Source organism: Sorex fumeus, unplaced genomic scaffold (genome assembly GCF_029834395.1).
Source record: "Sorex fumeus unplaced genomic scaffold, SorFum_2.1 ptg000063l, whole genome shotgun sequence".
Classification (NCBI taxonomy): Eukaryota; Metazoa; Chordata; class Mammalia; order Eulipotyphla; family Soricidae; genus Sorex; species Sorex fumeus.
In genome coordinates this window covers 28247784-28272066 of record NW_026606120.1, presented here as the reverse complement: position 1 = coordinate 28272066, position 24283 = coordinate 28247784, and the positions used below count along the sequence as shown (strand labels likewise).

The window sequence follows — 24283 nt, the reverse complement described above, 5'->3', positions numbered from 1 at the left end:
CAGAAGATTCTTCATAATTGTCAAGAGAGCATATTGTGACAATAATTGACACGCCACTTTTGCACCCACCCACACACACACACACACACACACACACACACACAGTGAGTCTCTTTAATCATTTTAAGAGTCCATCACATCACACCTTTTGCCTTGGTGTTGGACAGTAATTTGTTTTTTAAGTTCATTTCATTAACAAATAAGGAAATGCTGACAACTATAGTAGGAGTTTCTTAAATACCTTTGAAGTTTTGAGAATTCCAAACATAAAGCTTACCACCTGAATGTTATTGTTTATTTGCTTTTTTAATTTATGAAGACTGATTGCTATCACTCGCATAAAAATTCTACATATAACAATTTGCACAGTGGCTAACCTAGAGCAGTGAGCTGCTTAGTGGCATTAAAAATGTTACCTCTAGTCTGTCCCTTTACTATAGTTGTGGACCTGTCTGCTTTCTTTACTGTTGTGTTGTCAATAAACATGATCTCTGATCTTCAGATGGCCCCAATAAATATTTTGCTATCTTTGTCAATGTTTAAATGAATCATTTTCTTTTCTCACTGCTGGGTAAGGACAAATTTAGCTTGATAACTCTTGAACTGTGATGAAAGACTATTATGTGGATGTGTGTTGCTCAGAATAATGTTTTGTGGCTGTCTTTGTTTTCTAGGCCCAGTGATACAGTCATCCTTTCCCATAAGGAGCATCTGCCTGTCACTCAGATAGTGACAACAAACACAGGCCAACGACACTCTGAAGCAAGCTTTATATTGGGGCCTCTGCTTTGCCAGGGGGACAGTAAGTGACATAAAGGAATTGTCCTGTCTCCTGAAAATACATGTCAGTGCTCTAGGAGGAATTTGGGTACATGGATTCTAACGCTATGCAATTAGCACTCATAAATGAAGTTTTACTATCTTACTTGTAAATGAAAACATTACATTTCTACTGGATGAGTGTTTTAAATTATTTTATGTTTTTAATACTTTAATTGAATCACCACGAGATTGAGAATTACAAAGCTGTTCATGATTGGGTTTCAGTCACACAATGTTCCAACACCCATGCTTACAACAGTGCACATTTCCCAGCATCAGTATCCCCAGTTTCCCTCTCATCACTGCCCCCCACTCCCCTTCACTCCAGTTTGCCTCTATGGCAGGCACCTCTCTTTGTCTCTCTCTCTCTCTCTCCCATCTCTCTCCCTCTCCCTCTCCCTCTCTCCCTCTCTTTCTCTTCTCTTATTTTGGCCATTATATTTTGCAATATCGTTACTAAAATGTTATGATGTATATTTCTTTACCTCCTCTTAACTCTCAGTTCTTGTCCAGAGTGGTCATTTCCAACTATTCTTGTCATACTAGGCCCACCTCTATCTTGACTACCCTTCACCTCCCACACACTTGTGGAGATTTCCAATAATTCACCAGTCCTCCTGGCTCCAGTTTTCCATGGCCTTGAATATTAGTTTCATACTATTTTCTTTTGTATCCCAGAAATGAATGCAGTAATTCTATATCGTCCCTCTCCTTCTGACTCATTCCACTCCACATGATACTCTCCATTTCTATTTATAGGAAAATTTCATGATTTCATTTTTCCTGTGTAGCACTAGTTATGTAGATGTACTATAGTTTATCTAGTCACATCTTCTTATACACTCAAGTTGTTTCCAAACTCTAGCTATTGTAAATATTGTAAGTAGTGCTGCAATAAATATAGAAGTGCAGGTGATGTTTCTTCTTGCTTTTTTTGGACCCATGTATTACGAGTTTTTAATGTAGTATCTAAAGAGAATTGCTATTTCGAGATTCATGGAACTGAAGAGTGGCAGCATATTTTAACACAATATGCCAAAAAATAAAGAAGAAAATATTTACCCAACAATCTTACTCTACTAGTTATGTGTATGGTCACGCCATTCTTCCTGTTGCTCCTTAGACTAATAGTCATATTTTCTTTTTTTTACTCTCACAAAAGTCATATAATGCATCAACAAATCTCACTGCTTCAATATCAAATGTAGATCCATAAGCCACCTCCATGCCCACATCTCTGATCTAGATGTTGCTGGAACCCCATAACTGATCTTGATACTACCTCTGTTTACCTCACTGATACTCCACACAGCTGCCAGAGGGAATGAGTCAGAACAACACAGTTTCCGTATCACTCTCCCATGTTACTGCTTTTATGGGGTGATCACCAGTGTAGACCCAAGTGGCGCTGCCCCAGGGCCTTCCAGGATGTCAGTGGTGGCTGTGAAGCCAAAACCTTTTCGGGGGCCCTGTGTGAATGGGTGTTGTATCAGGAAATCACAATATTCCAGCACTTTGCTTATTTTTTTTTAATTTTTAATAGTGAGACTTCATGAGGTACAGTCGCAGACATACACATTTTTGTGCTTGGGTTTTAATTATACAATGATCAAATACCCATCCCTCCACCAGTGCCCTTTTCCCACCAACATGGATCCCAGTATCCATCCCACACACCCCCCATCTCCCCCATTCCACCCTGCCTCTGTGGAATTCCCTTTTGTTCTCTCTCTCTCTCTCTCTCTCTCTCTCTCTCTCTCTCTCTCTCTCTCTCTCTCTCTCTCTCTCTCTCTCCTTTTGGGTCCTGTGGTTTGCAAGAGAGGCATTGAGTGATAATCATGTTTGGCCTATAGTCCACTTTCAGCATGCTTCTGCCCTCCTGGGAGGATGCTCCCAACACCTTTATTTGGTGTTCCCTTCTCTATCTGAGCTGCCTTTTCCCCTAGCATGTGTGGTTGGCCTCCAAGCCATGGAGTAAAATTCCTGGTACTAATCTCTGCCATTCTTGGGTGTTAGTCTCCCATTTCGTTACTTTATGTTCCCCAGATGAATGCAATCTTTCCATGTCTATCCCTTTCTTTCTGAGTCATCTGGCTTAACATGATACTTTCCAAGTAGTACCACTTGTATGTAAATTTCATGACTTCCTCTTTTCTAACAGCTACATAGTACTCCATTGTGTAAATGTAGCAAAGTTTCTTTAACCAGTCATCTGTTCTCAGGCACTCAGGGTTTTTTTCCAGATTCTGGCTATTGTAAAGAGTGCTGCAATGAACAAACAATTGCAGATGTTATTTCGACTATACTTTTTTTGCCTCTCTGGGATATATTCCCAGGAGTGGTATTGCTGGATCAAATGGGAGCTCAATTTCTACTTTTTTGAGAATCGTCCATATTATTTTCCAAAGAGCTGAACCAGTCGGCATTCCCACCAGCAGTGAAGGAGGGTCCCTTTCTCGCCGCATCAGCGCCAACACCAGTTGCTTTTGTTCTTTTGATCTGGACCAGCCTCTGTGGTATGAGACGGTATCTCATTTGTGTTTTGATCTGCATCTTCCTGATGATAAGTGGTGTACAGCGTGTTATCATGTGCCTTTTTGCTATTCAGATTTCTTCTTTGAGAAAGTTTCGGTTCACTTCATAGTTGCTTTTGTTCTTTTGATCTGGACCAGCCTCTGTGGTATGAGACGGTATCTCATATGTGTTTTGATCTGCATCTTCCTGATGATAAGTGGTGTACAGCGTGTTATCATGTGCCTTTTTGCTATTCAGATTTCTTCTTTGAGAAAGTTTCGGTTCACTTCATCACCCCATTTTTTGATTCGGTTGGATGTTTTTTTCTTGTGGAGTTCAACGAGTACTTTGTATATCCTTGATAGCAACCCCTTGTCAGATGGGTATGGGGCGAATATCCTTTCCCATTCTGTGGACTGTCTTTGTAGTTTGGTCACTGTTTCTTTTGAGGTGCAGAAGCTTCTTAGTTTAAGATAGTCCCATTTGTCTATCTATGTTTTCACTTGCTTGGCCAGTGGCGTGTCATCTTTGAAGATACCGTTAACTTTGATATCGTGGAGGGTTTTGCTACCCTAGTCTTCAATGTACCTAATGGATTCCAGTCTGATGTTGAGGTCTTTAATTCATTTTGATCTTACTTTTTTCACATAGTCTTAGGTAGAGATCTGAGCCCATTGTTTTGCATGTAGCCATTCAGTTTTGTCGGAACAATTTGTTAAAATGCTTTCCTCGCTCTACTTCACATTCCTTGCTCCCTTATCAAAGATTAGATGATCATAAATTTGGGGGGAGATGTCAGTATATTCAACCCTGTTCCATTGGTCTGCAGCTCTGCCTTTGTTCCAGTACCATTACTGCTTTGTAGTAGAGTTTGAAGTTGGGGAGGTTGATTCCTCCAATTTTCTTTTTCCCAAGAATTGCTTTAGCTATTGTTTCATATGAATTGCTCCTTTTCTTTGAAGTATGTCATGGGTATCCTTATAAGGATCTCATTGAATTTGCACAATGCTTTGGGGAGTATTGCCATTTCGACCATGTTAATTCTCCTGATCCATGAGCTGGGGATATTTTTCCATTTCCTATGTACTCTTTTATTTCTGAAGTAGCCTTTTGTAGTTTTCTTTGTACAGGTCTTTTACATCATTAGTTAAGCTAATTCCTAGGTACTTGATTTTCTGGGGAATAATTGTAAACGGGATTGTATTTTTCATGTCACTTTCTTCTCTCTCACTATTTGCATATAGGAAAGCCATGGACTTTTGGGTATTGATTTTATAGCCTGCAATTTTACTATACAAGTCTATTGTTTCTAGGTGTTTCTTGGTAGAGGTTTAGGGTTCTCTAAGTATAATATCGTATCATCTGCGAATAGTGAGAGCTTAATTTCTTCCTTTTCTACCTGAATGCCCTTAATATCTTTTTCTTGCCTGACCACTATTGCAAGTACTTCCAGTACTATATTGAACAGCAGTGGAGAGAGTGGGCACCCTTGTCTCGTCCCTAATCTTAGATGGAAACCTCTTAGTTTTTCCTCATTGACTATGATGCTTGCCATAAGCTTGTGGTAGATGGCTTTAACTATGGCTTCTATCCCAATTTTGGTGAGGGTTTTCATCATAAACGGATGCTGGATCTTGTCAAATGCTTTCTCTGCATCTATTGATACAATCATTTGGTTTTTGTCTTTTCTTTTGTTGATATGATGGATTATGTTGATTGATTTATGAATGTTAAACCATCCTTGAATCCCTGGGATGAATCCCACTTAGTCATGATTAACGATCTTTTTGATGAGTTTTTGAATTCTATTTGCTAGTATTTTCTTGAGAATCTTCGCATCTGTGTTCATCAGGGATAACGGCCTTTTCTTTTCTTTTCTTCTTTTCTTATGATGTCTTTTTTCTTTTTGGTATTAGAGAGACATGGGCTTCATAGAAACTGTTTGGGAGAGTTTCTGTTTCTTAAATTTCTTGGAAAAGCCTGAGAAGAACTGGCAATAGGTCCTCTTTAAATGTTTGGAAAAATTCGCTAGTGAATCCATCTGCACCTAAGCTTTTGTTTTTTGGAAGAATTTTGATTACAGTTTCAATTTCCTTGATGTTAATAGGACTATTTAGGTATTCTGGATCTTCTTGATTCAGCCTTGGGAGATTATAAGAATCCAGAAATTTATCCACTTCTAGGTTCTCTTATTTTGTGTTATACTGACTTTCAACGTAATCTCTGATGATCTTTTGAATTTCTTTGGTTTCTGTTGTGATATCCTCCTTCTCATTTCTGATTCGGTTTATTGGGGTTCTCTCTCTCCCTCTCTCTCTCCCTTTCTCTCTTTCTTTCTTTGTGAGTCTTGCTAATGGTTTATCTATCTTGTTTATTTTCTCATAGAACCAGCTCTTGGTTTCATTGATCTTTTGGATTGTTTTTTTGTGTTTCCATATTGTTGATTTCTGCTCCAAGTTTTCTGATCTCTTTCCTTCTGCCTGGTTTGGGCTTCTTTTTTGGTCCTTTTCTAAGATCTTGAGCTGTGAAGTCAAGTTGTGTATGTGGGCCCTTTCTTCCTTCCTGAGAAATGCTTGCAGAGCCATAAATTTTCCCCTTAACATGGCTTTAGCTGTGTCCCATAGGTTCTGGTAGCTCATGTCTTCATTCTCATGTTTCCAGGTACCTTTTAATTCGTCCTTAACTTCCTTCCTCATTGTTCTACATTGAGTTGTTTAATTTCCAGGTATTTGATTTGGTTCTCCATGTCTGTGTGTGATTCGCTTCTATGTTCAGTGCATCATGGTTTGAAAAAATTGTTGATACTATTTCTGTCTTCCTGATTCTATTGAGGTATGTTTTGTGGCCTAGCACGTGGTCAATTTTGGAAAATGTTCCGTGTTCCCTGGAGAAGAATGTGTATTCTTTCTTTTTGGGCTGTAAAGCTCTGTTAGGTCTATAAGTCCTTTCTATTCTATTCCTTCAAAGCCAATTTTTTTCTTGCTGAGTTTTGTTCTTGTTGATCCAGAGGTGATAATGTGATGTTGAAGTCTCCAGTGGCTACTATTGTCTTGCTAGCAATGTCCTCCTTAAAATTGTTAGCAGTTGTTTTAAATATTTAGCTGTTCCCTCATTAGGTGCGAATACATTTAAGAGTGTGATTTCTTCCTGTTGTAAGTATTCCTTGATGAATAGAAAATGGCCTTTCCTGTCCCTTCTAATCTTTTTCAACCTGAAATGTATGTCCTTGGATAGTAGTATGGCCACCTCAGCTTTTTTGAGGGAGCTGTTTTCTTGCAGGATTGTTTTCATCCTTTAACTTTGAGTCTGTGTTTGCTCTGACTATTCAGATGAGTTTCTTGTAGGCAGCAGAATGTTGGGTTCTGTCTCTGAATCCATTTTGCCACTCTGTGTCTCTTAATTGGTGAATTTAGATTGTTAACATTGAGAGAAATTATTTTATGGGGCTTTGTGTCATCTTTCTGTAAGGGTCTGTTGTGCTTGTAGGGTTTGTCTTGTCTTATAGTAGCCCCTTTATCTCTTCTTTTAGGTTTGGTTTTGAGTTTATGAAGTTTCTGAGCTGCTGTTTATCTAGAAAATAGTGTACCGTTCCTTTCGTGTTTGAGTGAGAGTTTAGCCGGATAGAGTATTCTTGGTGAAGCTCTCAATTCAGTGAGTTTTTTCACTATATCCCACCACTTCCTTTGGATTTGGAAGGTTTTCTCTGATAGGTCTGCTGTGAATCTAAGAGGTGTTCCTTTGTATGTGATTTACTTCTTTGACCTTTCTGCTTGCAGTATTGTATCTCTATCAGCAGCATCCACCATTCTATGCTATGTCTTGGAGTGTTATTGTTAGGGTCTCTTATAGCTGGCACCCTTTGGGCTCCTTGAATCTGAATGGCTGCATTGTCCAGCTCTGGGAATTTTTCAGCAATGATTTGTTTAACCGTTGCTTTTTATTGGGATTGTTTCCCTGATCCTTGGTACTCCAATGATTCTAATGTTGTTCCTCTTGGAATCATCCCCGAGGACTCTGATTTGCTCTAGAGCTATTTTGAGGTCTGTTGCTATTTTTTTGTTTGTTTGTTTATAAGCTTCGTGCAGCTGATCTTCAAGCTCACTGATTCTGTCTTCAGCTGTAGCCATTCTACTGTTGAGGGCACACACTGAGTTTTTTATATCATCTACCGAGTCCTTTATTCGTGACACCTCTGTGCATAACTTTCCAATTTCTGCTCTCATTTCTTCCTGTAATTTCTCGATTTTCCGATCCATTGTTTCTGTCATGTCCTCCTTATTTTATTGGATAACTGTCTCACTGTTTCTTTGAATTCATTAAACATCTTCATTACTTCATATCTGAATTCTTATCAGAGAGGTCCCATAGGTGAGTAATACCTAATGAGGCTTCTGGACTCTTTTCATCATCCTCTTCTCATGGTGGGGATTTGCACTGTTTCTTCATGTTGGTATGGTGGCATGGAGACTGAGAGTTACATGAGATTGCTGGGTATGATTAATTTACCTGTGGCCACTCAGTCCAAAATTAGGTCACGCCTACTTCTGCGAGGCCATGCCCACTGCGGAAGAGGCCATGCCCCCTATGGGTACCTGGAATGTGTGAGGAGTACAACCTAAGGGACGGAGAGATCAGGTGTTGAGGATGAACAGGAGGAGGCTCAGGGATGGTAGACTCAGGGTCTTAGAGAATGTCTGGTACACGTAGGCAGCGAGAGCGAAGTCCTGGGTTCTAATTAAGACTGACCTGAGGGATGGAGAGGTCAGACGCAGCGTTGGGGACGAACCTATTCTCACTGTTTGTATCCCTTCTTTTTGTAAACAGATTCGTTTTGGAATTCAGCTTCCTTAAATACTGAAACATCATACCTCCATTTCCCAGCATTCCGTGGAGAACTTAGTGCTGACATGTCTTTCTTTTTAAAGACCACAGCCCCTTCTGGAGTGTTTGTAGAAAACCTGGGAATCACAGGCTTCATCCGGCTGGAGCTGCGTGGTGAGTGACCTTATCTGGACATAACCACTGAGTACCTAATTATTAATAATATGCCCTTTATAGACCTAATTTTTATAAGATGCCTGTTTGCTTTTTCAGTTGTATTTTTCTATTAAATACTAAAATTCTATAATCTTTAATGATCATTTCAATAGTAAGGGAATGGATTGTGATATCCTATGCCAATTTTGTGTTGTGAATAGCAATTTGTATAATCAGAATTTGACACCAAATGGGCCAAATAGCATCCTACTAGGCTATGAAACTGTTTGATATAATTCATTAGGTGCATTATAATTGTTTTGTGCAGAGGTTAATTTCTTGCTTCCAAAATTTCATACAGTGCATGCAATAAAGTTATGTGAAGATTTAAACCGTTTTTACATGAATACATTTGTCATATTAAACCAGGTAACTTGTTCGTTTTGTTACTAAAGATTTAGTAATTACTTAGCAAGTTGAATAGTGCACCTGAGAAGGAATATGCTAAAATAGTTTTGCTTTTTCCCTCCAGGTACAGACTTATTTTGCTCTTAAGCCAACTGGGAATGGCAGTCTGTTTTAGCCCAAGGTCCCCTTTATGTGAGCATGTCACCATACTCTTCTCACATCTATTCAAGTCATATTTTCTCCCTGAGAATGACCATAAGCAACTCACATCTATATTTCTAGCTTCTGCGGAAGTGACCTTTTCATTTGATGTGGGGAATGGACCTTGTGAAGTCAAAGTGAAGTCCTCTACCCCCTTGAATGACAATCGGTGGCACTATGTGAAGGCAGAGAGGAACATTAAGGAAGCAACTCTCCAAGTGGATCAGCTCCCTGTCAGAACCCAGTCGGGCCCTGCTGATGGGCACTCCCGCTTACAGCTCAACAGCCAGCTCTTTGTCGGTGAGTGCTGTCATTCATAACTGTGCAGTGCTGGGAATAGATACAATGACCAAGAGACAATGGTTACTATAAATAGTTACCTTAGCAATGGCAAAACAATACTACTATGGGCTCCATGATCTCAGGTCTCCATATTTAACATATAGTGTTGGGTGGAGATCCAGAGGGATCAAGGGGCTTGACCACATATACAACCAAAAGAAAATTCTCAACTTGTATTGAACTGTTTCCCATGTTTGCACTCAATATCATATAGAGTCTATTTGTATTTCTTTCAGTCACATCTTAACAATGGTCTTTGTAAAACTCTTGCCAATTTTTGTCTATTTCTCCTACTTTGCCTCTCAGGGGAGTTAGAGAACATGCATTGTAACTGGGACCCAGTCATCATCTGTCTCCTGGGAAACAGATCTGAGGGGTCATGCAGACATCTCTCAGGGTGTTTATCCATGAACGACTCTCATCAGTCTGAGCCTCAATTCTCTCTGCACCTCCCTTTGGTCCCATATCATGCACCATATTTAGGGCCCAAGCTTTCTCCTTTTTCCTCATAATCCTTTTTTAAACATTAAATATCTGAGTCTTAGAAATATTCCCTCTTAATTGTCTTGCTTATTGTTTCACTGCTGTTAGTTTCTTCCATGGGGTAAAAATGATTTTTGCTACATTACATTTCAGACAATAGTAGTGTGATTTGGAAACTAAGCAGATTAAAGGATTCACTCTTACTTGGCTATTTTTTTATGTTTTACATGAGACATTTCTAAGTAAATAAGGACACAACCCAATTAGATACAGACAAAAATCACAAACTAGCATACAGTCTGTTTTGCCAGAGGATACCTCCAGCATCTATGAGTCTAATGCTATGCAGTGAGTTAAACTATGTGTGTATACAGTTCATGGAATCATAAAATTCAACTTCAAGCATAATTAGTTCTTACCGAGCTAGAGTTTCCTTCAATTAATTATTGCAGATTATATTAAATAGCTCTATCTTCCGATTTCAAGTCTAGAGAAAGAACTAATGAAATGTTAAATTTTAAAAAAGAATTTATGAAAAATCTACTCCAAATTAACATTATCCCTTAGGGTAATATTACTGAAGCCTGAGAACTTAGCTGAAAATTCACATTTTGGGTAACTCCCATATCCCAGTATTGAGTTGAATCTCTAGAATGAGCCCTCAGATCTGTTTTTAAAACAAGCTTCCAGCTTTCACCTGTGCTCCCAACTGTCACTGTTACTGTCCTCCCATTGTTCATTGATTTGCGTGAGAGGGCCTAGTAACATCTCCATTGTGAGACTAGTTGTGACTGTGTTTGGCATACTGAATACAATACGGGTAGCTTGCCAGGCTTTGTCGTGCGGGCAAGATACTCTCAGGAGCTTGCCAGGCTCTCTGAGAGGGGCTGCGGAATCGAACCTGTGTTGCCCTGGTCTGCCATGCACAAGGCAAACGCCCTACCCACTATGCTATCGCTCTAGCCCCCAACAGGTAAGAATAATTGTCTTAGGCTCACATAAGATGTGATGAATGGAAAGTATTTATTATTCAGGTAGTATTCAAACCATCCAGCTTCAGATTGTTAGGATAGATAAGATAAGCTGAAGCCATAGATATTGTCTCAAATTTCTTTTTCTTTGCTCTTTCCTTTATTCCTTTCTAAAGCTTCATTAATAGAGAGATCTCTAATAAATATTTGTGTTATATAAAGAAAAATTTTAGAGATGATATTTGTATTATTATATAGTTCAATATCTGATAGTCAAAACAAATTATAAAATTATATTATGACATATTCACAGTTACGTTTCATCGATTTGCTTGAGCGGGCCTAGTAACGTCTCCATTGGAGACTTTGTTGTTACTGTGTTTGGCATCGAATACATCATGGGGAGCTTGCCAGGCTTTGCCATGTGGGTGGGAGACTCTCGGTAGCTTGCCAGGCTCTCCGAGAGGGGCGGAGGAATCGAACTCTGGTCGGCCATGTTGGCTGCGTGCAAGGCAAATGCCCAACCGCTGTGCTATCGCTTTAGCCCAGCAATAATGATATTAATTACATAATAAATCACAAAGATTACAAAACAATGCACATAAATTTGCAATGCATATTTATATTTCAAAATTACAACTGTAATATTTTCTATGCATTCTAATCTATAATTTTATAATATATTGGAAAGATTTTTAATTATGTAACTGTATTCCACACATACTTCATTGAGTATAAATTTTGAAAAGGATCACTTTTCAAAGGATCACTTTGAAAGGATTCCTTTACAAACAATGATAGTTTATATTTCATTGTTTATAAAGGAATGAATGTCAAAAATCAAAATGAAACATGAAAAATACTGTTAGAATATGTAACCATATTGTTTCCATATTGTTGTTTGATGATTTTTAAATTGACTAGAGTCTATAGTTTCAAAACCACATATGATCATAACACGTGGGGCAGTATTTTAGTGTTAGTACTGTCATATATTTGCCCTGGAATATTAGCATGGCAAGACACAGGACTATGACACATCTGGGGTGTTTCTCTGGCAGGAGGTACAGCAACCAGGCAGAGAGGATTTCTGGGGTGCATCCGGGCCCTGCGTTTGAATGGGGTGGTCTTGGACTTGGAAGAAAGAGCCACAGTGACCCCAGGTGTGGAGCCAGGATGCCCAGGTCACTGTGCTAGCTATGGACATCTGTGCCACAATGGAGGCCTCTGCCAGGAGAGGCTTAGGGGGTTTGTGTGTGACTGCACCTCCTCTGCTTATGATGGGCCCTTCTGCTTCCATGGTGAGTGGAACCCGGGACAGGGATCCCAGGGATGGAAAACACAAAATAATGTTGTAGTATACGGCTTGCAGAAACATCTCCCTGGGCTCTGTCTCCATCTTGCTGTTGAACTGGAGAAGAGACCAGGTTCAGTTTGCAGACCTCAAATACTATCCTATGAAATCTTGGTGCCAGTCCTCAGAGGCCCCTCAGTGCAGTGCCACGAGGAGACCCATAACCTCCAACTCTGTCTGAACTGGATTTTCAGTTATCATGAAATGAAGCATGTTGCATCACCAATAATGTCATTTGATTTGGGTCTATGACGGGATTAGTTATTTTGTATCAATATTGCAAAGTTTGACTATTTACACTGAATTAATATTGGTCTATAAGATTATGTAGTTTTTAGTATATATAGACAGTAATTTATATATAATTATAGATATATACACAGTAATAAATATAAAGAACCTCATCACCTGAGGTCTAGTGAAAAGTTTCATCTTCCCTTCTGGTAAATGCTATTTTGCTTCTATAGGCTACAGGTTGATTTGGATCTAGGAGGATAAATAGAAAGTTGATTTGATTTGTTCATTTGTTTATTTTTTTAGCTGCTACCTGAGTGAAATCATCTAGTTTTTAGTTTTCTGTTTCAATGAGTATGATATCCTCTGGGGCCATCCATGTTTTTGCAATTGACATTAATTCATTTTTCACAGCTGAATAACGTTCTCTCATGAATTCTGCACACAGCATCTTTATTTATTCATCCATGTATGGGCACTTAGATTGTTTCCAGCCCTTGGTGATTATGAATAATGATGTGATGAGCAGGGATCTGCACATGGCTAATAAATATATCTCTTTACATGGATATGTGCACATTCTTTAGGTAATGACACAACTGTGCAATCGCTGAATAATATGGTAATTCTATTTTTAAGTTTTGAAATACTATTTTCCCAATTAGCGTTGGCTATCCATTATAGACAATACATAATGGATAAACAATACATGATGGCTACTTGAATTAGCATTCCCAATAATAGAATTTAAACTTTTAATGTGAAAGCCCACACACACGAGTAGGCAAGACATCTGAGGGCTAGTTGCACCTGTAGGAGGAAGGGATTCAATCACAGCACCAAATGGTCCCTTGAGAACTTCCCTAAGTGATGCTTGAGCACTGAGTGTAGAGAAGCCTGAACACTGCTGAGTGTGGCCCCCAAACCAAAATATCCAAACTAAATTTAAACAAGAAAACATGTAAAAATGATGTCACTCTTGTTTTCTCTCTTAGGTAGTCTTTAAATATAAATAGATCAAGACTCTTGCATTTAACCATAATGCTCAAAAGGAGAGAGAGGGACAGAGACAGAAAGGCAGAGACAGAGAGGAAAAGAGTATGCCATTGAGGCAGGTTGGAGAAGAGGTGTGGGGGAGGGAACTAGTTGGAAATGTACACTGATGGAGAGATGGGTGTTGAAACATTGTATGAAATGCAAGCATGAATAGGTTTGCAACTATACATGACAAGGACTCAATTTTAAAAAGTCTTTTGCTTTTACATATAAGAGTTATATGTGTGTCATTCCAGAGGTTTCTGCATATTTAAGAACTGGCTCATCAATCACTTACAGTTTTCAAGGACCTTACAACCACACCCCCAGCAAGAACACCTGCTCCTTTGCAACTGGATCCCATGAGGATCTAACACTGACAGGAGAGGAGACGGCAATAAGCTTCAGGACAACAGGGCTTCCCTCCCTACTGCTCTTTGTTGGGGCCTTCTCAGAGGAATACTTTTCTGTGATCCTCACCACAAATGGTGAGTGTCTGTAGTGTAAGACTAAAAAGAATGAAATTGAAAGTTAGCACCATGCAGGGATGGGTCCTTTTCATGTTAAGGTGCAGCATAATTGGGTGGCCTACACATCTCTATTTATTAGGCTTCACTTATTGTCACAAATAAGTGTAAATAATGTCCACATTTTAATGAATAAACAAATGAGTCTTCCATAAAATGCTGATCATTTTATGAGATCAACATAAAACTACTCCCAGGATGTATTTTTCTGTTCAGCAATAATCTAAATGACTTTTTCAGGTAATTTGGAAACAAATTTTTTATCTGGTATGTAAATTTATTAGCATTTTTTATTGAATCACCTTGAGATATAGTTACAAAGCTTTCATAATTGAGTTTCAGTCATAAAATTATTCACCACAGATGTCCCCAGTATCCACCCCCACACGACACCAACCCCTGTCTCTATGGCAGACAATTTTTTTCTTACTCTCTCTGTACTTTTGGGCATTATGGTTTAGATATAGATACTGAGAAGTCATCATGTTTGGTCCTTTATCTACATTCAGCAAACATCTCCCAGCCTGAGCTATCCCTCCAACCATCACTGACTTAGTAATCACTTCTCTATCCTGGCTGTCTTCTCCCCCAGCTTGTAAGGCAGGATTCCAACCTTGGAACAATCTTCCTGGCCCTTGACTCAACTGTCTTTGGGTGTTAGTCTTACATTATGTTATTTTATATTCCACAAACAAGTGCAGTCATTCTATGTCTGTCTTTCTCTTTCTGACTCATTTCACTCAGCATGATACTGTCCATGTTCATTCACTTATAAGGATATTTCATGACATTATCTTTCCTAACAGCTATATGTTATTCCATTGTGTATATATACCAAAATTTATTTAACCATTCATCTGTTCTTGGGCACATGTGTTATTTCCAGACTCTGGTTATTGTGAGCAGCGTTGCAATGAACATACAGGTGCAAATGTCATTTCTACTGTGCACTTTTGCACCCCGGCATATATTCCCAGAACTGGTATTGCTGGCTCATATGGAAGCTCAGTTTCTAGTTTTTTGAGGTATGCCCATATTGTTTTCCAAAAAGGCTGGACCAGTCAGCATTTCTACCGACAATGAAAGAGAGTTCCTTTATCCCCACTTCCTCAGAAGCACTGCTTGTTCTTGTTCTTTTTGATGTGTGTCAGTCACTCTGGTGTAAGATATCTTATGTTGTTTTGATTTGCATCTCCCTGATGATTAATGACTTTTTGACGAAGAGCAGTTTTTCATGTGTCTTTTGGCCATTTGTATTTCCTTTTTGAGGAAGTTTCTGTTTATTTCCTCTCCCCATTTTGGTGCTGTTGGAGGATTTTTTGGCACAGATCTACTAATGTCTTGTATATCCTATGTATTAACAACTTGCTGACAGGTATTGGATAAATAATTTTTTCCAATCAGTGGACTCTCTCTGTATTTTGGTAACTGTTTTTTTTCAGTGTAGAAGCTTCTTAGTTTAATGTAGTCCAATTTGTTTATGTTTTCTTCCACTTGCTTGGCCAGTGGTGTTTAATCCTTAAAGATGCCTTTAGCTTCAATTATAGTGGAGGACTCTGCCTACATTTTCCTCCATGTGCCTTATGGATTCAGGCCTGCTACTTAGGTCTTTAATCCATTTTGATCTAACTTTTGTGCTTGGGTTAGACTGTTAGGATGCGGATAGTGATCTCCCTTTAACAACAAAGAGACTTCAGAGACTGCAAAGAGCAAGCAAAGTTTATTGTAAGACTGGCAAGCCAGGGTCAAGCCTCCTACACAGACAGGCAGGTCAGATAGGTGAGGCAAGACCCCGAACTTCTTCAAAGGGGATCTTATATAGGCCTTCACTGGCCATTACAGCAAAGCCCATGCATTTCATTGCCAATAGATTTGTAACAACATATACTTTCTTAACCAATCCATTTAAAAGTACATCACTCCTTAGCCTATAGATTCAAAGATCAGCATTTACGTACATAGGCATTGTGGCTAGTGGGCTAGTGGGTAACTAGGACATTTGGTTATCACCTGGCTCCCTTTGATTTGGTGGAAGAGGATAAGGGAAAAGTTCCTAACAGAGGTAACAGAGAAGGAAGGGCCAACAAATGGTTTCTGAATTTACATCCCAGCAGGGAAGAGTCAACAAATGGTTTCAGAATTTACATCCCAATAAGGAAGGGCTTCACAGCTAAGGCTCTACTAGGGAGGGGGAAGGAAATGGAGAGTTACTAAGTAGTAGAGTTTTAACTCTGGAATCTCCCTCAGGGTCCCAAGGGACCTTGCAAGACAGAGATCTGAGTTCAATTTTTTTTCAGATAACTATCCAGTTTTCCCAGCACCACTTGCTGAAGAGGCTTTCCTTGCTTCACTTCACGTTTCTTGCTCCTTTGTCACAGGTTTAGTGATCATATACTTGAGTGACTGTGTCAGAATATTCAACTCTGTTCCATTGGTCTGCAGGTCTTTTTCTAGTCCAATACCATGCTGTTTTAATTACTACTGCTTTGTAGTACAGTTTGAAGTTGGGGAAGATGACGCAACCTATCTACACTTTCCCAAGAATTGCTTTAGCTATTTGTGGGACATTATTTTTCTATATGAATTTTATGAATGTTTTGTCAATTTTTTTAAAGAATGTCATGGGTACCCTTATAGGGACCACATTGAATCTGTATAATGCCTTGGGGAGTAGTGTCATTTTGGTAAGGTTAATCCTCCCGATCTATGAGCAAGGGATAGGTTTCCATGAAATAAGATTTTTTTTTACATAAAATATTTCCTCCATCTCAGCAAGGAGCTGCATTAAACCTCATAAAAGATAGTTTTATATGGTTTAAGGGGCCAAAAGATAGCACAGCATGAAAGAAACTTGTCTTACACCAGCTAACCTGGGTTTGACTCCCTGCAGTGCAAATGGTTGCATGGTATGACAAGGAGCCATCTCTGAGCTCAGAGCCTGGAGTAAGCTCTGAGCACCACTGGGTAAAACCGGAAAAGAAAAGATAAGCTAACAGGGACTAGTGTGATAGGACAGTATGTAGGCTGCTTCCCTTGCACTCTGTGCATCTGTATTCTGATCCCTGGCATTACATATGTTCCCCTGAATGATACATGAGTATAGAGAAAGCAGTAAATCCTGAGCATCGCCAGGAGAAATTCCTGAGCACCACCAAGTTTGGTCTAACCACCACCCCCGAAAAAAAATAAATAAAAGAAGAAAGCAAACAAAGTATGCTGATATCCATAAGTATGAGATGAATAAGATTTACCTAACTCATCACTTATTTATGTCTTATCTGTATCCAAAACCAAGCGAGTTCTTACTCAACACTTGATTACTCAAACCTTGATTACCAAATCATTCTAAGATGCTCAGTTAGAGAAAAGAACCAGGCTACAACCTTGCTTCCTTGAGCATGTGGGAGCTGAGCTCTCAGAAATCTTGCCATTATCTCTCACTGATTACTTTAGAAGGAGAGAGTAAAGAAGAGGAAGTTTCCCTTCCAAGGAGGAAAGCAGAGGGACAAAAGAGTAATAGTACACTCTTCAGAGGGATTTGCATATCATGGCAGATCACTAACATCTATCTTATTTTTCCTGTTTCTTGATTCTTCAGAAACATTAGTAGAAAATTTGAGCAATTGCAAAACTTAATTATGCAAATGCAGATAGCACAGTGATAGGGCTGTTTGCCTTGAATACAGCCAGCCAGGCTGAGTCAGGTTCGATTCCTCCACCCTTCTCAGAGAGCCTGGCAAGCTACCTCCGTCCCTCTCGGAGAGCCCGGCAAGCTACCCGGAGTATCTCGCCTGCACGGCAGAGCCTGGCAAGCTACCCGTGACATATTCAATATGCCAAAACACAGTAACAACAAGTCTCAAAAACTGGAGACGTTACTGGGCTTGAGCAAATTGATGAACAACGGGAAGACAGTGTTTCAGTGTTTCAGGTACTGATTTAAAATGCATCAAAATAAGCCACATTAAAAGAAGTTATGTTTATGGAAAGTGAATGTTAATGTATTATTGCCAGAGGTTTTATCATTTAGTAATATGAATACCACATGAATAACTAACTGAGAACCAAGCTTTAATTTTCTTATGTTTAACTTAAGTTTCTACCTTATGTAAGAAAAACTGAAAAAAGAGACATTTTAGGCCAGTGAGATAGTACAGTGGTGGTGTGCTTCCCCCTATGTAGTTCAGTCATCAATAGTACATGGCTCCCTGAGCCCTGCCAAGATTAAGCCTTGAGCACCCACAGGTGTGACCCAAAAGGTAAAAACACAAAATAAATGAGACAGTTAGGTCTTTACTATTGAAATTAAGAGTAAAATAGGGCACTCTGAATTTGGCTTTCAGGGCTGGAGGGATAGCACAGCGGGAGGGCGTTTGCCTTGCTCGCAGCCAACATGGCCGACCCGAGTTCGATTCCTCCACCCCTCTCAGAGAGCCCGGCAAGCTACGAGAGTATCTCGCCCGCACGGCAGAGCCTGGCAAGCTACCCGTGATGTATTCAATATGCCAAATACAGTAATAACAAAGTATCCAATGGAGACGTTACTGGGCCCGCTCGACCAAATCGACGAACAACGGGAGGACAGTGACAATGACAGGATGTGTACACAAAAAGATCAAAATCCAGTAAATTACAACAACCCTGGCACAGACATAATCTAGAAGACATAGGCTCAATAAACACTTGTTCTTTGGTTTACTGTTTCTTAGGATAGAAAAGCTTATATCTGAAAAAAAAAGCCATTCTATACTGGGGTCCTTTTCACACAAGTGAGTGCTGTTCTGATCAGTGGAAATTTTAAGTGGTCCCAGGTCATATTTTAGTCCTGGTTTGTCTTGGGTTTTCTTACAAGCCCACCTACAGGTTCCTATTCCTGCCTCTAACAGTCTGGTGAGAGCCTGATTCTGGGTCTTTCCCCAACTCAGACTGGCTCTATTGAATAGAAATATTAATTATCAGGTGAGCCCAAATAAATACACATTAGATTTAAATTGAACTGAACAACAAGTAAAAGGTTTAGGTTTCACACTGGAAGGGGTTTTTTTTCCTTTTCTCTTTATGAAATTCTGTTTTAGTTTAAAATGCCATTTCCCCCTTCTTTAGGAAGTTTGCAGATCACATATAAACTAGACAGACACCAGGAACCTGATATTTTTAATCTTGGCTCTAAAACTATGGCTGATGGGAAACTTCATCGGGTGACAATTAGCAGAGAAGCAGCCGCAGTCTTTGTAGAGGTAAGACAGTAAACACAACAGCATCAATAGTAATTTAGAATGTGACTTTCAGAGAAGTGGTCCATTTGATAATAAATGCTAAGAAAAGAGCTATGCTTTTGGCAGACTTCCATAGTTCTTTCAAGGACAATAAACAGCATGTTTTATTGTTTGATATTAGTTGTTATTTAGCCTATTAAATGTAATTAATATGTGACCATTTAAAATACTCAGCTGTCCTTTTCTTTGGTATGGAAATGTTGTCCAGCTTATCACAGTGACTATTGGTCCCATTCCTAAGGGAACATTTTCCAATGGATGACAAAAGAATCAGTGCTACCAGTATTTTAATTCAACAGAGAAAGTAAGACCCGGCTGAGAGTGAGAATATATTTTTAAAATGACTATTTAAATTATGCATTTGAAAAGTGTTTTGAAGAATAATCTATATATTCAATCACTATATTTGTTTACTGTACATGTTACAATACAGATTATTTTGGGCCATTGAGAACAAAACATGAAGTATCATAGTAAAGGTGATAAATAGCCACAAAAGGTTCCCCCGTAACACTTAAATCTCAATAAAATAAATGGTCTGCATATGATCAAAATAGATAAGCAGTGTCTTTCAAAGCTTATTTCAATTTAATTCTTGGTAACAAGGTAAAATTTAAATGTATAATGAATTTTATATCTAGACTAGAGAGATAGTACAGTGGATACTATCTCCTTTTTGAAATTTCCTTTTGAAAATAATAAAAATTTTAAGATTTGAAAAATTTTAAGATTTCATTACATTTCTTTGTTGATTATATATCTATTTCATTACATTTCTTTGTTGATTATATATCTATGGTAGGTACTTAACCGGGGGAAAAAAATTAAGGGACAGGGTGGAGTAGAATTTGATATATTATGAAAATTTTCTATAAAACAGCTTTCTCCCTTGATCTTTCTAATATCATTAACATATGTTTTGATTTTTTAAATGATTTTTGTCTCATTTTTATTATCAAAATTGTTCACCATTTGAATGGACAATGCTGGTGGACATCCAATAGGTTAACCTGAATACAAGGACACATGTCATCCTGTCCTCGGGGACCGAATTCAATGCAGTCAAATTCCTGACACTGGGGACAATTTTCAGTAAGTGTCAGAATGCTGTCACTTCATGATGAGGATCTGAAGTGTTAGGATAAAGACCCAGAAGGTGTTTGCCATGTTGAAAGGAATTCCTTCTCATATTTATGATATCCCAGGGAGTGAAAAATTCTCAGAAGCTGTGACCTTGTCTCGGGGACAAGTAATCAAGAATAAGTGCTTCTGACCTTTCGACACAGCCTTTGCTTGATAATCAAGTAGAATGAAGATTGGTTGTTTTTGTCTAGCAGTTAGGAAACACTAAACTTCTTGGATTCTACTGTATAAACCAAACTCACACTGACAAAAATCAGGCTTCAATAAATGACTTATTGATAAAGCTAGATTTTTACACTTTAGAAAGGATGATTTTTACTTTAGCCAATAAGTATGCTTTGGGTCCTGTTTTGCCTGGGAAGGGGGTGAAGAGGAGAGGTGCCTTTATTGTCCCAGGTAGTGCTGTACCATGACTCCGGTCCCCTCCCCTGTTTTTAATAAGAATTTGTTTGATTGACTACTGCAAGTTTTGCATCCTACGCTTAACTCATATTCATTCATGTATTTCCCCATATATTAAAACAATTTTTGCACGGCAAAGTCTGGCAAGCTACCTGTGACGTACTAAATATGCCAAAATCAGTAACAACAAGTCTCACAATGGAGATGTTACTGGTGCTCGCTCAAGCAAATCGGTGAACAACAGGAGGACAGTGCTACAGTAGCAAATTACAGATGTGATATTCTACAAAATACCTTCATGACCACTATTCACTCTCTTCAGATTCATCATACTCTTTTATTTGAAGATGATTTTTTCCCTTTGGTTTTTGGACCCACCCAGTTGTGCTCAGACTAACTCCTCACTCTGGCCTCAAGGATTTCTCCCGGGAGGCGTCAAAGGACAATAGGTGGTGCAGCAATGAGACCCAAGCTGCCTGCATGCGAGGAAAATGCCCCACCCACTGTACTGTCTCTTCACCTCTGGATATAAAACTCATTATACATTTAAATTTTACCTTTTCATCAAGAATTAGTTTAAAATAAGCTTTGAAAGGCATAGTTTATCTTTTTTCATCATATATAAGATATTAATTTTATTGAGATTTAAGTGTTATGGGGGAAAACCCTTTTGTGGCTGTTTATTACTTCTGCTATACTTCATATTTTGTGATCAATAGTTCAAAAGAGTCTGTATTATCTTTTCAGTCAATGATATACTGTTTCTTTAGGTCATTTATTTTACCCCAATTTTAAAACGATTATTTAGGCACTATGACTTATACTGTTATGAATAATATCTCTGTATACTGTTAAGAGTAATGTTACTATACCTTGTTGCTACTCCTGGTCTGGACATCCCAGTTGTATACATGTGCATTAGTTAAAACTTGAGATTAGGAAAAGCCCATGAATGGATAATAAAAATACACAGTAACTGTAAATTCTATCATGACTTTTGGTCAGACAATGGACAAATATTATGATTTCTTATTTTATGGACAAAGGAAATATTACAAATTCTAGTTCTTTGCCAGGGCTCTTGTGAAGGTGACAAGGCACAAGTGGTGATGCAGCTTAAGTGAAATCTCTAGTTGCAACTGTTGAAGATCCAGATTAAACTAAATCAGGAGTGTACTTTACCTCTTGATTGAGCTAGTTTAGGGTTTTAATCCCAGATTAAACAGATTAAACTAGTTTGGGAGATTCGTGACTTCTTGACTTGCTCTAGTGGTGGTTCTGTATTATAAAGGTGCCTTAAAAGTGGATAAAGACTTTCTTGATTCTTTGACCGAAAGGCAGCTAACATTTAGGCTCCTGTTTGAGGTCACTGTTCTAGTTCCATTCCTCTTTTGTGGATACACTGATGGATCAGTTTGTTCAGGAATGAAGATGGGAGCAACTATTTCCCTTTTGGAATAGGAGACACTTGCAGCTACAGAAGTGCAGTTGTAGAATTGAGCATCTGAGTCCCAATATATGACTTTGACTAAATTTCTTGGTCATCTGTATTCCCTATTTTTTATGATGTAGTTGAATTTTGTACTTCTATCTAAAACACTTACACAGTATAAGAAATGACAAAGAACTGGAAAACCACTGAAAGAAATAAACTGATCGCCTAGCATTCAGTAATGATAACAACAGCAATGCATATAGATATAATAAAATTCTTAAAAGGACAAAGATAAAAATCAAAGACCACATTTACCTTAGAGAACTGTGGAATGGACCTTCCTCCCTAAAGACTGTGCTCAACAAAATGACGTTGCTGAACATATTATAAGAAGTAAATTTACTATAACTGTTTAAATGGAGCTTTTAACATCCAAGTGGAGGAAATTTTATCCAAGTAGATGAGAACATTCTTATGAGAAGAGTTCCTTTTTTAAAATCTATCATTGAGCTCTTTGGGTGCCCTAATGCTAGTTATATTTGAGAAGACTTAGTAATAGATTATTTCCAGTAATCCATGAGACCACCCAGACCCACACTTAGAAAATATGGAGTCTCTGAGTGGAATTTTGGTTTAGTCTACCCCCGGGAGCTGATTTCTTTCTCAATGCCAAAAGAAATGTCTAGATGTACTTTCCCCCAAGTCATTACGACAGGCATGTTCAATGAACAAAATAAATAAAGACACAATTTCCTATCATCAGTGACTCCACTGTCTGTGAGGAGAAAGGAGGCATGTTCAGAAGTTTCCATGATTCAAGATAGAAAATTGCTATTACTAAGTGTAAAATTGAAAAAAATTTTTTCAAGACAATAAAGAAGTATGTGGTTAACTATGAAAAGTGATTTAACCACATTTTTGAAGGAGATCATTTTAATTAAAAAGTAAAATGATAAAGTTCATTATATACATTTGAATTTTCCTACAAATTTAAATATAGAAGTTATTAGCACAGAATTTAAAATATTAATGACATGGTTCAAGAGTAATATGTTAAGAACTATCTTTCTCAGCTAGAAGTTAAAGTTGAAATTCAAGTAAAATTTATAGCCTGTAGCAATTAACTCTAATAAAATTATACATATTCATTTCACCTGTGTCTAGGGGCATGCATCTTGATCAAAAGCTCATAAAATATTTCATGTTTTAGATGAATTTATGTTAGGGTGGTTTTTAATCTAATTTTGTTGCTACTTTTATATAAGTAACTACAAGAAGCCTATAGTTCTTTTGTTCACAATTAGAGTGCATAAAGAAAACTTCCTTTTATTAAATTATAGTAAAATACACCATCAGTCTTGGTAAAAAAAATGCATCAATTTCTCAAAGCAAATTATTGCAAATTTTTTCATGTTCACGGTCTGGTCACAGTCCTCCGTTGTTCATCGATTTGCTCGAGGGGGCCCAGAAACGTCTCCATCATGAGACTTCTTACTGTGTTTGGCATATCGAGTACATCACGGGTAGCGTGCACTTTTTTCTTGTAAGCTGTTTTCATCCATTAAGCTATCCATTTGCTAAAAATAACCATTTTATCTTTTGTCCTTATATGACCAATTTACTATTGTTATGTACTATGACTTTCCTTTGGAAAAAGATAATTCAGCATTATTGTCAAATCAATGTACTCTCTTTTTCCCTATTTTTAATCAGTTTTATTAGTGATGATTAATTAGGTTCTTTCTCAAGGTTCTATATAATAACAGCTTAATCCTAATTTAAATACAAATCATGGGCCCAGACCCAACCTCAGGGCCTTGCAAGACCCCAGCGCCAGCAGAGGCAAATGCGGAGCACTGCCAAAAGATGGCACCCAGAAACGTCAGGAGCACCTCAGAGGGTATTAGATGACAGCATCAGGGACATAAGCGGCCCCTCCCACCCACAGGTATGGCAGCATGCTTTGTGTAGCCTCCGAGCGGCAGCTTATTTCCCCCTTTCCCAGCACATTGGACTCACAGCTAAACCTCCATTTCCTTATTCTAAAGTGGACATCCTGACTATCCCAAACACATTAGGCTATAGACCACTGGCCTAGTCCAATCAAAGTATACTGAAACAGCCACCTCCATCAACCAAGCTCATCCAGAATCCTTTCT

General features: G+C 38.4%; 1 pseudogene; it reads left to right on the top strand.

Moving 5' to 3' along the window:
• The window catches only part of LOC130034974 (contactin-associated protein-like 3), a 183344-nt pseudogene that overhangs the window by 140266 nt on the left and 18795 nt on the right, over nt 1-24283 (top strand).